The sequence below is a fragment of the Etheostoma spectabile genome, chromosome 23, assembly GCF_008692095.1.
Source record: "Etheostoma spectabile isolate EspeVRDwgs_2016 chromosome 23, UIUC_Espe_1.0, whole genome shotgun sequence".
Lineage (NCBI taxonomy): Eukaryota > Metazoa > Chordata > Actinopteri > Perciformes > Percidae > Etheostoma > Etheostoma spectabile.
In genome coordinates, this window is record NC_045755.1 from 12,774,332 (window position 1) to 12,792,834 (window position 18,503).

General features: G+C 40.3%; 1 long non-coding RNA gene across 1 annotated transcript in view; it reads left to right on the forward strand.

The window, feature by feature from the left end:
* Positions 1 to 1,532: 1,532 nt before the first annotated feature.
* The window catches only part of LOC116673454 (uncharacterized), an 18,477-nt gene continuing 1,506 nt past the window's right edge, over positions 1,533 to 18,503 (forward strand). The window contains exons 1-2 of the long non-coding RNA XR_004327847.1: positions 1,533 to 1,676; positions 2,699 to 2,708. This is a non-coding gene — a long non-coding RNA (uncharacterized LOC116673454). The remainder of the gene's footprint in view (positions 1,677 to 2,698; positions 2,709 to 18,503) is intronic.

Here is an 18,503-nt window from a genome sequence, read left to right on the forward strand (position 1 = left end):
CCAAGATGCAGTCTGTAAAAGTACACACCGAAACCTCTCTGCCTTATCGTTTCCGCTGTCTCTACTTAGGCTACACAAGGCTCTTTTTTTTTTTTTCTTTTTTTTTACAAGGCTCTTCTCTCGGCGCCTAATATAACCTGACGTCATTCTTTCCATGACGTAGCGCTTTTTTTCTTCTTCTGCGGATTCAATGCCTGTATTCTTTGCGATTCTTTACTCATGTTAAGAAGGAGTCACACTGAGACAATTAGCCCTCCTGTTTCAGGGACCAACCGACAGTGGAATGCAGTGAACTGCATGCATTACAATGTAAGCAGAGGTCGACCTTTCCTTTTACCATTCCCTTAGAAACATTAAACAACACATTGATACTGGACAGAGTAACCACAGAATCTGCTTCACAATTATGGTTCAGTAAAAATCACCTGGCACGTTGTAAGATAATTGTATAGGCTAAACAGTAGTATGAGGTTCAAGGTGTATGATGAGAATATATAGGCTAGTATGTGCATGAGAGGTGAATGATATATGTACATTGGACATCTTGACTTAGTTTGCATAAACCAAGTCAGGTAGAGAAACCGTCTTTTGACAAATGACTTTATGGTATGTTGCATTATGTGGTGGACTCCAGGTTAAAAAAAGACATGAGTGGTGGTAGATGATAAACAGAAAACAACTCAGGTTAAACTTCAGTGTAATAAACTTGCTGTCTTGACATATTGGGATTTATCATTAACGCAACAGCTCTAAGTGCACAAAAGCATTTGCATCTTCAGACTTTTAAACATGTTTATGCCTGGGTGCAAGTTAGATGTTAAAAATGTCATTTTAGAATTTGTTGACTCAGATCTACGTCAAGGGGAGAAAAGAGATTTGAGAAGAAAGAGGAAGAGAAGTAGGAAAAAAACTTACATTATGGAAGCTGACTTGTGCAATTGTTTGGTCTTATGTGGGATTTGACTAAGTTGTTTCAGTAGAAAGCAAAAAGAGGAACAATCAGTCAAGATGCACGGAAAAAAATAAAGGGGATATAAAAGTATAGAAAGTAGCATCAAAAATTGCAGAGTTGCAAATGATAGATAGATCGATAGATAGATAGATAGATAGATAGATAAATAGATAGACATTTACCATAGTACAGACAGTATTATAGGCTATATTAGATACTTAACCCTATGTAGGATGTTAGCATTTTATTGTGGTTTAAAAAATTGAGACGTAACATGGGTGGAATGTTTAGCTGTTAGTCTATCTTCTGCTGTGAAACTAGAGCTCCAATGCCAACAGTTACCTTGTATATCCAACAGTAGTACAGGCCTCAGTTGAGCTGGTTCTGGCTGTTAGGCTTTGCTCCGTAGGCCTTCAAACCTTCAAGTGCCGAAGCTGAAACAAAACTATTTTTACGATTGCCATTTTTCCAGATTGGCAGCCCGCAGTGGCCGTCCGTCAGCATGTTCATTTTCCCTCCTTTTTAATCTCTTACTTATTGAGATACGCAGAAGCCAGTAGATGCACTTAATAATAATCAATCAATCTGGTTTGTCACAAGAAATCGTACAAGGCACAATTCCAGTGAAATCTTATCCCATCAGCTCCTTAAACTTGCGCAGGGTTCATCATAAAGCAGAATGTGGCCGTCAGATCGGCACACAGAAAAAGAGTCACCCTGTTGAGTGGGACTGGCCCCCCAGCATTCAGCAAGTCTGGCCGAAAGGACACCACAGCACCCGACATTCCTCTGGAAAACAACGGAGGCACGAAGGCCAGCTCGCAGCCTGACACCTGCACACTGGTTAGCAGGATGCCCAGCAGAGAACATTTGAAAACTTTGCCCGGCCAGACTAGCAGAGTCAGCAGGAGACCGGTGAGTTGATTTTTCTATCCTGATGAGCGAATCATAGTCATGAGATGGCCTTGCTGTTTAACAAAATATGTCTAACGATCAACAATTACCACGTTTTATCTCGTCTGTTGAGTTCGTGCAAAAGCCAAAGTTGCTGGTTGCATGGCAACTGCTTCAAGCTAAGAAGTAATCTGGCACACAACCCCACATAAAAGGGTGAATTGTTGTTTTCACACTTAGATTTGTGCAAGATTCAATGTGTTATTTAATGAGCCTCAGAAGTGCTAGCATGTTTCCAGTCTTTGTGCTAAGCTAAGTGGCTGCCGCCTATAGCCTTATATTTAATTGACTGATATGAGTGGTATCATTCTTCCCATCTGTCTGTCAGAAAGTGAATAAGCACATTTCCAAAAATGCCTAATCCATTGAAAGGCATTAAAGATGACCTTAAGTATTTAAAACCTAAACAATTTACACACAAACATGAGAAAAAACACACAATTACACCATAATCTATTACATGTATGTGTAGTAAAAACAGCATTCTTCATGCAGAACTCATCAACTTTCCATGACAACATTTTCCTTTTAGTCAGCGGCTGATGTTTTATAGTGTCTATTCTTTATTTAAATAGGACCAACAACAAGTTAGTATTCTGCCTTGTGTCATCGGAGCCTGTTTTTTCAGTTGAAACCACTTAATCTCTGCTTCAGTCCATTTAAACACTTCGGGACTGCTGAAGTGTTTGAGATGGTGAAGCCCCATGCAAAGGATCTTTTAGCTGGATCCACACAGCTGTCTGGTGTTTTGACTTGGCAACGGGGACAGTGAATATATTTACTCCTGAAAAGAAGAGCAGCAGTTTTAGATAATGAAGTATTAAATACAAAACATATTTAATGTTTTTATTTAGTAATTTAGTAATTTTTTTTTGAATTGGAAATACCAATCCTTTCCAGCACAGCTGTTGTCTGAGTTTTGCTGTTGACTCAGTTTCTCAGTCAAAATTTGTCATATGCTCTGGAGCATCTTCTGAACCACTGTAAATGTCAAGTGTCATTAGCCTGTGTGCATGCTAATGTGTTGTTCATGCTGTCTGTGCGAGCATTAATGATGAGGCAAGCCAAAAAAACTCTCCCAAAAGGGAATGTTGCCTTTAAGGTAACTTTAGCATTTACTAAAATCATACTCAAAACAGAAGCACTTAATTTAGGTTGAAAGAGAACACATAGTGTCACAGAGGAAGACGTTGCAGAAAAAAACACAAAAAGTTGGGCAAAAGTGTCACATTTGAGATTGAGCTGTGTTTATGTGTGTGTGTGCCTGTGTGCCGCATGCATTCATGGTCATCCCAACATAGAACTCTAATTACTGGGGTAGAGCTCTACACACCAAGAGACAAGATAGCTTGACAAATAATTGCAGGTTCAGTCGAAGAGTGTCTAGCAACTGGCACCGCGTGAGATAGATAGCGAGCAGCTATGAATTGATTACACAATGGAAAAGCTAAAGGAAATGAAAAAAAAAAAAAAATCACGAGCCACAGGGAGATTATCAGTTATCTCCTAAACCGTTTTTAAATAAATATAAGACTGTGGTGGAAAGGCCTATGGTGCACTTGTAGATCACATGTCTGTTGAGCCAGGGCAAGTGGAAAATGCAAACGTAAAGATGTCTCATTACTTGCACAACCAGGTCCCTGTCAGTGAGGACAAGACGTATGAATATTGCTTCCCTTTGGTCAACCGATCTTTCTACACCAGTTTGTTTCTTGAACGGATGTCAGATTTTCCACAGGCTCAGCACATTGGCAAAGAGTTAGACGCGGGGGGGCTTCCTTCTTTTGAAGAGGAAGAGGAAAGAAATATACATACATACATACTTTTGAGAAAGGCTGCTGACCAGGGGAATGATGGTATGTGAGAATTTTATCACAAATGATTTAAAAGTCTTGTTGTTAACCAATTCTTTGCTTATATTTATTAGTGAATCCAGAGAACGTGTCATCTTCTTGGCCTTGGTGTTGGAAGGCTGCATTACCATTAAACTGTTTCGACCTATTGTTCAAGCAGGACAGCAGCTCTAATATCAATCAGACAAAGTTTATGTTAAGCATGGGTCTCGCACATTGTAATAACAAACATTTCTTATCTAACACATTATTAGTCTGCCATAATTACTGTAATCACATTTATCCTGAAATCCACAAGAGTCCAAACACTGGTTTATGTCTGCTGGGGGAATCATCAATTATATGATTAAGATTCAAATTCTGCTGACTACTGGAGACACAGGCACATGAATTACACCTATGGTGCAGGTGAACATCTAAGAGAAGATCTAAACAGAGAGAACAGAACAGAGAACCTGTGAAGCAGTCAGACACACGCGCACACACACACACACACACACACACACACACACACACACACACACACACACAGAGACCTCTTGTGTGAAGGAAAGCTGAAAGAGAGGTGGTGGTGGTAGGTGCGGTGGAGGTAAGGAGGGGTCTATCATGACTCAGCTACTCACCCTAGGCTTGTGCATGTTTGTGTTTCCAACTACCCCTGGAATTTACTGCAGGCACTGGCAAGGGCAGCCACAGAGAGGTGAATGGCCTGAAGGATAAAGGCCAGAGTTGTTGGGAAAAAAAGAGTAGTGTGGGGAAAAAGAAGAGAAACAGAAAAGGCATAGAAAGATGGAGCAGCGGCACAGACAAGGAGTAATTGTTAAAGAGTCAGCAAATAAGTGTGGACTGGAAATAGAAATGGTAAAATAAAAGCTGTGTGTGACCAGTGTTTTTTGTGGTTTGTTGTGTGTGTGTGGTGGTGGTGATTGTGTGTACAGAGAGAGAGAGAGAGAGAGAGACAGTGGTCTTACTCAGCCCTGAGCCAGCAGCATTACAGTAAGATTATCTGGCCAAGTTTCCATTGCAAACAATAATTCACCTCAAGTGCCCATTGAGGTAAGACGTCAGGACAGAGACCCACCCAGCCCAATATGAGGGTGTGTGTGTGGAATAAACTGTGTATGGTAATAGTATGGCTAGGTTCCTCTCATGAACGTGCAAGGTCCCAAGTATGCCTGCATCATATAAACTTGTGTGTGTCTGAAGTCATAGAGGAGCTATAGAAGGATGTTAGCGGGGTTGAGGGGTAGGTCCTCTCTCCTCCGGGGCACAATGTTTTTCATCGATATCTTCTGTATCTACATTTGGCTTGGCTAGCTTCGGAGCTGGTTGTGTGTTTCAAGTGTATTTCATTTAGGCTAGTGAACATTTACATGTCATAAAAGGTTGGGCATATAAATAGTCTTGATTCAATTATGGCGAGGGCAGAGAAACCACCTGAGATTCCACATTTAGACTTGTGGAAAATGCCACCATTAGTCCAACAGGAATGAATGTGAGAAACAAACCATACAAGACTAAAATATTGCAGAATCAAACAATAGCTTTGTTCGTTTTAAGTTTTAAAAAAACAAAGTTTTCTAAAAGAGAAACGATGTACACATGGTAAGAAAATGTTTCGGATGTTTTGTGTTTATACGTGATTAATGGATAAAAAGGTACAAATTAGAAATCATAAAAGAGAGGAAACGTGTGCTTAAATGCAGCCAAACAGTGAGGGCTATAGCTTTCTGGCAGAGGTGACTTTGGGTGATTATGGCAACAGGCAGTAATTAAGAATTTTTTTCACTGTGTTTAGTTGTTCAGTTAGGCGTGGAGCCCATCAGCCCGATAAATCTGCTGTTCTCTTCCCCCTAAGTGTGTGCAGTGCCACCGGGGACCAGGCAAAACAATTAATGGCAACTTAATTACAGGGCCACATTTGATTTTTGCTTAACCCACAGAATGTGCAGAGACCAAGAGAAGGGGCACATTTAAAGTGCTTCCTTCTTCAAGCCGTCTCAGAGCTTTTGCCATGTCCAAAGCAGAGTGGCATAGACTGGGCACAAATGGGGCATAGAGGAGTAGATCCAATGGGAACTCGGTGCCCTTTACACTCCATTTCTTCCCTTTCGCATGGGGGCTTTTCCCCTGGGAAGGAAAGACGGCAAACGGAAGAAGAGATGAAGGGAGGGAGGGTTACAGACTAAGACCTATGATTCTTGATGCAACAGAACCCTGGTGCACATGTGAGTGCACACTCATGATGCACATGATGCACATAAACGCACCTTACCCTGGAGTAGGTAATGGCCTTGACCTTCCTATCATCAGGAGAACAAAGGAACATATGTGTGTACAGAGAAAGAGAGAGGGAGGTAAAAGGTTACAAAGAGAAGCAGAATGTGATGTGAGAGACCAGAATAAGTCAAGGAATACATAAATGGGTGTCAGTACCAAAAAGAAACAATACTTAGCTTTGCACAAGAAATGTGAAACAAGCAATTTCAAGGTTTTAGACAAAAAAGATGGAGAGGCAGGGAAAATAGGGAGGATCTGTAGAACCACTTATCCTTATAGGGTTAAAAAGGATTTTAGGACTTTCAAACTGATGACAATGACACGTTTTCTCTAGAGGAGATATACATGTGTGTAAAATCATAGCCCTCCTTAGTTACATGTCAAGTCCCCATCATCATCACCACTAGCATACCCCTTACCCCGATTTAGAGAGCGAGATAAAGAGGCAGATCCAGCATGATCCTACCATAGCAGATGGATATGTCAGATATGCCTGCTTGGGCTTATGGAGATGCTTAGTGGTAAATGTAATGACCTGTGTGGGTTTGTGTGTGCGTGTGTGTGTGTCTGTGTGTGTCTGTCTTTGTCTGTGTGTGTGCGTGCCTACCCCTCAATCCACTGTTCCAATTACCACGGGCCTGTCTGGGGAAAACTCAGTCACTCCAAGCGAAAGGCCGGGCAGAACCAGAGCCAGTTATAACTTTGATTCTCCATTCCTGATTGAGAGACCAGAGAGAAGGACCATTTGTCAGTTTGAGACAGAAAGCAGGAAACAACTCTGTTTAATTTGTGGGTTAAAATGACAAATTACCAACTACTATGGCTGCCAAGATGACAGGGTGCAGAAATTGCTTTCAACTGCTCAAGGTTACAACCAACTGTGTCCATCTCTTGGAGCATTATCAGTTAAATTACTAAATACTTTGATGGCTTCAGCTTTGTGGTTTGGGCAAAGATTACTCTTCTTGAAAAGACGCCAAAAAAATCTCTGCCCATTCAAACCCATCAGTTATCTTATAGATTGAACACACTGTTGCCGACCTGGTTCACTGCAATTCAGGAATTGGTCAGTTTATATTACTGAAAGAACACAACGTGCCCTCCTATTAAATTACATAACACACTGACATGGTTCAACAAGGCTGTGGTTCAACTCCTCTGAGTCATAACACACAGGAGGCCGAGCAGTCATTTGAAAAAGCACTCGGACCTTTACAGTTTTCCATTTGCTGTTAGTTAATTACAAACTTTCTACGGTTTATTTAGGCACAGATGACCTTTTCGATAGACTGTGTGGTGATCTGGTTGACGTGAAGGATTTCCTTTCATCAATCCTTTACAGAAATGTTTACCTTTGGTTACTTGCGAGACTGCATCGATCACTTTAAACACATTCAGTTTGTTTTAATTTCACTCAGAAACATTGCCATGGATCTCCTCTCTTGTCCTTCAGTCTCTCCTCTTAAGTCACCACCTTCAGCTGCTGTCCAACTGTTAATGGAAACTTTCCTGTCTGTTAGTGTGTCATGTGAAGGGCAAGGCAGGGGTTTTCCAATGCTCTGTGTGTAGACCCATCCCTAGTGTGATGCATCAGGAGCCTGGAGAAAGGAGTGCATGTTTGTCAAAGCTCTTTTTCGTGGTCTTCTTGTTTTGACCTACAGGAGGGCAAAGGGGTGTGTGTGTGTGTCTGTGTGTGTGTGTGGGGGAGAAGAACTTTGGGCTTTACCCGTACCAGAGCGTGTTTTACGAAGGCTTTTCCCTCCTCCATGCCACCTGTGATGTAACGACTACGCCTCATTTCACTAAGGAGCCACACAATAACACAACTAAGAACTAACAATTGTGTCTGTGGAATGTCTCCCATTCAGCCACGGAGCGTTGAAGTTTCTCTCTCCATCATCGTACCTCTCCTTGGTATTTGTTAAATGTCGGCTGGTGCAGTCTTTCCATTAGCCTTGTCTATGTAAAATTCCACTCAGATCTCAGATGTGAGAAACCATAGAAACAGACTGGCCTTTGTTTCTTGTGCTCGGCAAAGTGTCCTGTGAGCTGAACTGAGTAATACTGCTGTGGCAGATGACTGGCCCACTCACACATTCGGTGTCGAAGGAAAAAAAATGGGTGAAAATTACATTAATAAAAGGTGCGAAATGTTGAAGGGCTGAAGATGACTTTCCGTCAACTCTTCTTTCTGATAAACTCTCTTTTCAGGACAAAACTATTTGTTCCAGTCAGAAGCATGAATTGTGATGTTTTGGACGAAGTGCAAGTTTGTGAAAACCATATTCTATCGGTATAGTGTCTGTCCCGCACTCCTTTAGTTCTGCTCAATGGAATATTTTTTGGTTAAAACGGCTATTTGATTTCTTGCTGAGAGTTAGATGGAAAGATTGATACCATTCTCATGTCTCTACAGTAAATACATGTAGCTGTAACCATCAGCCGGTTAACATAATAGCATTTTCCCATTATCTGCCAATAATTTATCAGTACCAATATATATCATGCAAACAGCACCTCTAAAGCTCACTAATAAACAAGGAATATCCCGTTTCTTTAAAGTTGCTATTTGTAACTTTCAGTTTGTTTTGATTCTCACTGTCACTTTGCCAGAAGCCAGAGCAATAAGAGTCTGTTTTAGCAGCCAATGTAATAAAAACTTAGATTCATATATCACATTTCATTAAACCCACAAACGTTTTACACAAGTAACGTTACAGGGCGACAAGGGAAAAGACGGGTTGGCTACTAACGTACAACCACATTGTGCAATCTAAAGTTATTTTATGAATGAAATACACATTAGATATTACATACCTGATCTTCATTAGATATTACATACCTGACATTACATACCTGATTTGTTTCTGTAGCACGGTCTACCTACCGTCAATCATTATGTGACTTTGCTCAAAAAAACTGGACCCGGGCAGAGGCATTAATAAAAACTATATAAAAATGGCATTCTTTTCACTGTTAGTCTTGTTTGCTGTTACAGGTCATTTAAGATCATTGTATGAAAAATGACAGCACAACATTAAAAAGTTACATATAGTCACTTTACAAAAACCAAAGGACTATTTTTTGAACACACTCCAGGAAGATACTGGTACCAGCCAAAACATCCCAGCACATAACTCCCCCCCATCAAATTGAATTTGTCCACTTTTTTTTTAACTTGGATTTTTGTACATACTAAACAAACAAGATATAAGGTGTTAATTAGTGAGCTTTAAAGATGCTGGTAGATTTTGTCACTTTTGGACAGAGCCAGGCCAGCCGTGTCCACTCTTCATGGAAAGCAAAGCTAACCTGCTGTATATTACCTTTACAGAAAGGAGAGTGGTATTAATATCCTCATCTAGCTTAACAAGCATATTTCTCAAATGTTGAAATTCCTTTAAATGTCGACATGTCATCAAGTTAGACAAGTCGACATTTAGATTCACTTTTGGGGAAATGGACTCGACAATATGAAGCCTAGCTGAAGTATTCTGCTCATAGCCTAGTTAAGGGCTACCCTACTTTCAACTCCAATAGCCCAGTTACAGAAACACCCAGTAGAGTCAGTCTCTCCATGAGAACGTAGTCCAAATAAGTAATGGCAACTCTGAGCTAACGTTGGAGCTACCCTCGTCCTGAAATAAAGAGGAAAGAGTGGGAAGAGTCTGTCACAGTGAGCCAGAACTGGGATGGGATATATTACATGAATATTTCAGGCATCTATCTGACTTGTCCTCAGTAACTTACAGGATCTCACTCAAGGACACCTTGGCAGGACTCATGGCTATTAATGAGCACTGTCTGCCATTGTAGAGATAAAACCTGTGTCTGGCTTCATATATTCCTCCACAAACTAAAAACCATATCATAGCTTGGCTAAAATCAAGATCTTAAAACAATACTTTCACAGCAAGTTTAGTGCCTCAACAATTTTTTTTTTTATCTGTGATGGTACCACTAAAATATAACAGATTATATGTGAGAAATAGTCTGCTGAAGGTGTTACAGTATTTTTAGCTCTTCTTTAACTAACGCACGTCTAGCTGTTTTCAAGGTCTGGCTAGCAAACATTGGCCAAGACCGTTGATGTGCTCCAGGCTGGAAAAAACATGGGTTCTTTCTTGTTTACTTCCCAATGTCAAACAAGTGCCTCTTGACTGTCAAATGCAGGGGAGCAATGACTGAATACATTCCCCAGAGCAGTAGCATCGAGGAACTCCTTGCTATAAAAGGGAAAAAAGGACAGAGAAGGAGACACTGGTTGGAGGCTGCAAGTCATCATTAGTGTTGTTATCTGTAACTTCATGTTAGATATGCTGCAAGCTGGCAAAGGGCCATTTTTAGTAGATCTAACTGTTATCATTATGGATAGACTGTTTGAAGAAGGTATAAACTGTGGTGTGCTGATGTGAAATGGAAACGATCAACTGATAGGAACACCAAGCAGAATACAATACGTGTGGCTGCATGTTTTAGGAGTTTTACATCATCACATACTTTCCCTCCTTTTGTATGTCTTATCACCCTCCGGTTGAATCACTGCTCTGCATCATTTCAATCCTCCACTTCCTTCCTCTTGATTTCTGTCTCAATATCCCATCATTTCTCCATCTCCCCGAGATGTTGTCCCTGCTCCTCGTTTATATAGGTCACAGCCCAGAGAGATGATAAAGACACTCCAGGGTGGTGGATGTTTCCTGCAGGGCAGCGGCGTTAGTGGTGGAAGAGGAGAGCATTGCGAGCGTCAGATCCGGAGCTATGTGGCATTGTACCTGCTCATCCATAATGGATGAGGGCCAGCAATAATGGATGAGTCTGGTGAGTAACCTGAGGATGCGGTGGGTCATCGAGACTTGCTTCGGCCTTAGCCTCCTTTTCCTCCTCCTCTTTTTCCTGTTGTCAGCCAACGAATCTTTGTCAGAACACACGGGACATGATGCTCACCCGGACGCATTGAAAACAACCATGGTGGCACTCAAAATAAATCCATATTAGCACTCCAACACACAGGCTGGACAGTGATACATTTATCATGCAACACTGCAATAATGTTTTATATTCTTCTAATTAAACTAAATATTGAATCCCAAATTAAATGGTAATTGCACAGGCAATATCACTGTTAAATAGTCTTACAACGTGAAAGAAGTTGCTTGTAGTGAAAAACCTACAGGCAGCTGTTTTCAGTGAAAAAGCCCTAAAAACCGACCGTACACTACCTGCTCAGCACCAAACAGTAGAAAAACAGTTAGCGACTAGCTGGTGAATATAGAGAATTTGAAGAGCCAAAGCTAATTTTGCTATGTAACTGCGGGCACTGTTTGTTTAATGCCTGCCATATCTACTTAAAAGGTGACGATAAGTCAGTGTTGTGTTCACAACTTGTTTGTGCCAAGTGGCTAAAAAAATATCAGTTATTGCAGATTTAAATCTCATTGTTTAGCTACATATTGCAAAAGCCTCTGATACTCAGTCCATGAGGAAAAAAATGAATTGAATTAAAGAGATTCTCAAAAATGTCTTCAGATTAAAATGTATAACAGAAAGTCTGCATGGTTTGTAAGAAGTGGTCATTTACAGCATCATGAAAATTTTGAGTGTCCAGTATTTAAGGATCTTTACCCATACTAGGAATTAAAATTAAGAATAAAGTTAAGTCTGTTGCTTTATTTTTTACCATTATGTTTTCAATATGTCTATTGTGGGTCCCCAGACTTGGAAGTGCAGTCCAACATTTTTTAAAGGCAGCCTTTAATTTGGCTATACTGTTTTTAATGTGAATTGGGTGGGATGAATCAGCCCGGGATCCAACAGCTAAGTTTTAACTGTTCACGATGAGATCTTTGAGTCAGCTGGCCCCTACAAAGGGAGCACTGTACCCAGGCAGCTGCCACTGCCCACACCAGCCCCACAGTACACTGCAGTCATTCGAAATTCAATACCGCAGGGCCCATCCCACCTTACAGTAGCAATCAATGACCAGCACTTTTGACAGGCGACACTGCTGTCTTCTGAGTAGAGGAGGACAGATGGGAAACAGGGATGGCCCTGTGTGTGTGTAGGAGGGATGGTGGGTGGGTGGGTGGGTGGTGGGGTGTCTAGTAATCAAGTGAGGCTCATCCTCAATCACACTGACAATAGCATGCTTAGTCACACACGTGATGGACTGTTAGAAGGAGAGTGTGTACGTGTATCAGAGGGTGTTTCAGAGGAGGACTCATGGCTGCATCAAGGGTGGGATCCTGAAAAGACAGCTTGTACTTCCCTCTGCCCTCGTCCCTGTTCCCCTCATCATCCACGTCCCCTTTCCCAACTCTGGCAATGATGCGCTCTATTTATTTAATTAGAGCTCCCTCACTTCTAAGCGTCTGCCGATTGATTTCTGCAGGTACACAAAACTGGAGGTAATGTCATCAGTGAGTGGGCCATGAGCTGATGAACCTTTAGGTGTGAAAGTAAAAAAGGATTTCCAGCCTACTTTGTTTGATTACATAGCAAAGCTCTTGGCTGTGTGTGTGTAGGCACACATCTGCCAGAAAATCGATCTTGCACAGACAGCACAATACCATGTGAGCATATGACTCGTGAGTCAGTCGGGGAGAAATAGGTGCTGGTACAGAGTGAGTGTGACCATCAGGGAAAATAAGACAGGGAGACAGGGAGAACAAGCAGATGCATTCAGGGCTCTGTAGACAAAATCAAACTAACAATAGGACAGTCATTCACAAAAAGCCTGTGATGTTTAGCAGGGAAAGCGGTGGAGGACTGTGACATCTTAGGCTTGTAATTGCTAAACTTAAAGAAGAAATTCACAGTCTTAATGTTTTGATAACCAAAATAAAAAGCAAATGTATGATGAAATGGGTTATCTTGTATATGACAATTTTTCAAATATCTGTACAAATACTTTCCTCTGTGCATGTTTTTATTTATGTACCTGAGAGAGATATACTGTACTTATCCCAGTATTAGCATGAAACCATAGGCCTCAATATGCTCCAGGTTTCATAAACTCAATTCAAATACATTGTGCTACATTGTTTGACCAAACCTGACAGAATGCTGATCAGTTCCTCAGCAAATACACGATTTAAATCAGCCATGCAGGCACCTGAACTGTCTGTATATATTAAAAGGGACACGTAATACAGCTTGTGATGATTCTAATGAATGGGTTGAAATGTTGATGAAAATGCAGCGTGCTTGGTTGAGTTGGCAGCTTAAGTATTAATATCTAACACAGCCAGAGAAATGTCCGATTCACTCCAAACTCCCACAGCTCTACTTTTCTATATAACTGCAATCAAAACAGAAATAATCTTGACTAACCAAAGTTTACAGCAGTCCTCAGATTACAGACTGCACCTGATAAACATGTGTGCTGTAGCGTGACTATTAGCTTTCCGCTCTTCAAACATGCATGAGTGCGTAAAGGCCATATGTGGTTCTCTGCACATATGAGATGCTCCTAAGGTCACAAACAGTATAAATATGAAACAGCACTAGTAGCAACACTGTACTTAGAATCCAACAGTTTTTTAAACCTTCTTCATGTTTGTGTATAACGTTACCATACACTGTATAAAATCTATTTCTATTGTGTCTCTGATAATGAAATCCATGAACTCGGACTTCCATTTGACACCCTTAGATTGGACATTAAGTGTCATGTCAGGGTTATGATTTCTGAAAAAAAGAAGAAATTCTGTAAGTCTTGAATGACACATTGTGTGGCTTTGCCTCAATGGAAACCTCTTGTGATACCTTTCATTTGTATTCTTTGACTGAGTTACACATTCACAACATAATACTGTTGCATAGTACAGGAATGCAGATAACCAAATGCATGAAAAACATCAATTGATTAGTCATTTTGGAAGACGTTTGAATTTTTACTGTTGGGGCATTTATTTTTTAGTCATTGCTGGCTATGACTCGTACATCTTCATGCGACCAGTTACCATCAGGGGATTACTCATTTTTCATTTTATTAGCCATTCTGCGTTACTTCCCAAAATAATATTTGCACATGTTTCAATTAACTTTTAATCCATGCAGTAGTTTTGTGGTTGCACTTAACTACCCAGATGAGTGGTTAAACTCATTTCTGCAAGCTTCCGAAAGCTGGTCCCCCCCAACACAGTTTAAGATTCCAAACACACTGTAAATGGTGGCACAAGTAAGTGAAACTGAAAGTAGTAAGCAGAGTGGCACTTGGCACATCTACCTCCTACATCTTTAGATTTATTTATTTTTATATTTATTTACATGACGAGTGTAAACTAGATATTTTCTTTTTCATTTTCTATTACTCTGCAGATAACTTACTTGATGCATCCATTCATTGTTTTGTTTGTAAAAGTGATGATTTCAATTTGCTTGTTTTTTCAGAGCAACAGTCCAAAACCCGAAGATAAATAGACAGAATTTATTGTTATATACAGTATAGCAAAAAGCAAATCCACACATTTGAGTCTGAAACCAGAAAATGTTTGGCTTTTTACTTGAGTAACTGAATGTCTTTTTTTTGCACATGTATGTGTGTATTGACAACGCTGCTGCATACTTTAGTACCACTGTTTTCTTTGCAAGACCGTGTGGATCTGTAATTTGTGTGCAGCATGAGAACCATCATCGTGTTTGAAAATATATCCATTAGTTATTCTAAATTAACTTATATAAGACAAACCACTCCATAGGTGGTAAAGCCATTATTTGGCCCTGAACAGATGAAATAGTTTGGCTGAAGAGATATCTGACATCTTCAGTCTGATTAAACAGGAAGATGATAAATTCTCCCATCAATCAGATTGGATGTGATAGGCAAGGTCCCTCTGATTGGATGTTTAACTACTGACAGTGATTGATGAGTCATCACAGGCAGAATAACCCAACAGCGGCGGCACCCTTAGGTTAATTTCTTCCTAGATGAAACACCAGCTATATTGTGGGTAGGCATGGATGGCACATCAGGGGTGGGGATACTTTGTTAAAATCTAAATCTTCTGTTTAATGTATTCATGGAAAATAACAGCTCTCATGTTGGAAATACACATACTTATGCAGCACCTGCAGATACCCACTCAGTTAGACACATGTGCACTAAAATACACAGACACACTGCTGCTTACCCCTACAGGTTAATTAATTTCAGTTTTAAGAGACAGCTTTACATCCCTGAGCTTAACCGCTCCCTACACAGCAACTTCAATAAAGCGGCCACCTCCCCCTACACTCATTTATTTGACACAATAGCAATGTAGTACAATATAAATACTATAGTATATGATTATAAATTGATGGTTTATGTTTACTAAGTGATGGTATCAGCATAAATCATCTATTACAACCCAAATCTTGTTCTGCTGGGTGCTGATAAGCCCTGCTGGAGCATATCTGCGATATTTGAATAAGGGGCTTTTAAAAGGTTTTCTTTGTGTGCTGACATGCCGGAAGAATGATTATGATTAGCAGAACAACCATTATTTCATTATTCTGTGTGAATGTTTGATCTGTTCTTTGCAATATTTCACGTTCACTGACACAGACTGAAAGTTTCGACAAATGGGCGAAACAGATTGCCTGTGAATTCTAGCTCTTCAATGAGACCAAAAAAACCCCGGTAGCACTTTGGTGTCAACCACATAACATGCTCATGCAACACTCTAGCTTCTGACGTGGTCACATTAGACACATCATGAGAATCGTTTTTTATTGTTACCAAATCCCCTGGTTAATTTTCAATATCTAATGTCCCGATGGGCTGTGGCTGCATCTGGTAATCCACAGTGATGTGATTGGTGAATATCTCAATATCCTGACCTATTTTCTAGTAAGTTAACAAGGCTGGCCAGCATGGCTTAACTGATCATATAAACCAGTAACTAGATGAGTGTCTTGTGTTGCAATAATGTAATATGTGCTGCTGTTTTTGTGAACATGATTATTTATAACTGAATAGAAGCAGAGTAAATGTGTGTATGATCACTACTTCTGTGTGTTAGAGTGTGTGTGTGTGTGTGTGTGTGTGTGTGTGTGTGTGTGTGTGTGTGTGTGTGTGTGCAGATGTCTCAATGTTGTTGTTTTTTTACAAGTGGTGACATGTAAGGCAAACACAGTTTATGGCTTCAAGGATGAGTGAGTTACTTGTCCTTTATTGTATGCAGCGTCGCCATGGAAACACAACAGGAAGCAGTGTGCCTATAGATAGGATGTGACCCCTGTGATAGAATCAAAGGTAGCATCACTCATTCACATTGTCACACCTCTCTTAGTCTAGTTGACACGCACACTAGTGAGGCAAGCAATCTTCACACTGAGGGAAAGAACTTATTATATACAGTATATATGTAAATGCAGGTTATTTGACAGATACAAGACAAACTGGAAAGCAACAGGAGTGTGTGTTGTGCCCTCACTGGGACACGAATAACAGGATAGGAGAGTGGGGGGTGAGGGGTGGGGGGGGGGGGGGGGGTTTGTGCCTACCCTTGAGCACAAAACACTTTATAAATAACTAAGAGACAACATGCCCATGGACATTCACATTATCATTCCAACACCACACACACACACACACACACACACACACACACACACACACACACACACACACACACACACAGGATATTGAAGATATATTTAAGACATTATTATTATCACAAGTTCCAAACCAACAACTCAATCAGATATACAAAACATTGTAGAAAGCCATATAAGGAAACCTATGATGTCACCTATATTTTATAACTTCTTAGATGATAAATATATATAAGAATTGATAGGCTATGATTATTAGGGGAGGGTCATGCTTTTTTTCCTGATCATTTTGGAGGGTCATAGAAAATTGGATTACTGACAAAGAAAGGCAGAGATTGGCAATTTCTTTTCTGACTAAAGACAAAACCCCTCCGGTAGCCCCTTAAACAAAAAAAGAAGAGTCCCTGGCTCATCACTTCAAATCAGCTGATACTCAATAATAACTAAAACCTACTTGGACCTGATTGAGATCTTCCAACGATAACCATCTACTTAACTGCAGTGTTAAAGGGACAGACCATCTTATACACTTTGTACAATAATGAGGCCAAGGCCACTATCATTAGGGGAAAGTGAAAGAAAGAGGAAGAGAGAAAATGAGTGGTGAGTGAGAACGAGTGAGAGAAGTGTCTTCGTTAAAGGAACCAAGCCACTGTGACTGAAAGAATGTTGATTAGGAGAAAAAAAGGTATTTAAGAATGTGGAATTGCAGGGATGAGGGCTGAAATGGAGATCAGCTTGTAGAGGTACTGCATAACCAGAAAGCAATGCCTCTGTGAGCAGCAAATTAGATTCTGAATCGAGTGAATTGGATGGGAATTGACCACAAGGACCGATGTGTCACCCCTGTGGTGACATGAGAACTGGCAAGTACAGGGTAAAGCTGGGGGGGGGTGGGCGGTTGGTGAAGAATACCTTTTTTCACACCACCTACCAGGGTTGGGCTAGGGTTGTCTGATGAGGGTTCAACCCTCCTTTTTGAAATACAAACCATGCCAGTCTACATGGTCATGACAATTCAGAGATCACCAACCCGGGGCCAGTACAACTAATGTTTTGTTGATGTTTTATTTTATGATTGTATCGCATTGATTATGTTCTAACTCCCAAATATATAACCTTCAAACACTTCTCTGAGGATTTTGTGCAGAGTGATTCTCCTCCTCTGCATGTTTCTTGCAGCAGCTGGGAAAGGAAGTAGGTTACTCTAGTATTGATTTTTGACCATTTTAAGACGAGGGAAGAACATTACTCTTTGTTTTATTCATTAAAAGGAAAGTTGGCCTTTGCTGTTGGCTTTATGAATCATTTAAAAAAAGGCAGAGACAAAAAGAGAGCTTGCGCTCCCCACAGAACTGCTGTCTGCAGACGGGCGTGGGAGAGAGGGAGTGATAGAATTAAATTTACAATTATACAATTATATTTTATACGTTTACGGTCTACGCTGGGTTTTTACAGCTAATGTTGCCTGTAAAACTCCACTACTGCTCTGCCAAAGACTTTACATCTTGTAAAGAGTGCAATACTGTAGATGTAAATATGACAACTCCCTCCCCAAATTAGATTCTTTTCTTGATTAACTGAATAATTACTGCATTTTGGTCTTTAAAAAACTATTGACTATCAAAGAAGATTAAGAAAACCAGCAAATATTCATACTTCAGAAGATGTAACAAGTGCACTGTATGGAGGACATTATTAAGTTCCATGGTTTTTAACAGTGTGTTGGGAATGAATCTGCTATGAAAAGAATGCAAACAATATAGTAATATAGAAGTTGCGTGATCTTTAAATGCAATTTAAATACAACTTTTGTGAAGGATATATAATATTTATCCCCATAAAGTAATAAATGAGCAATTGTCTGAATAATTAAAATTCTGTGTGTGTGTGTGTGTGTGTGTGTGTGTGTGTGTGTGTGT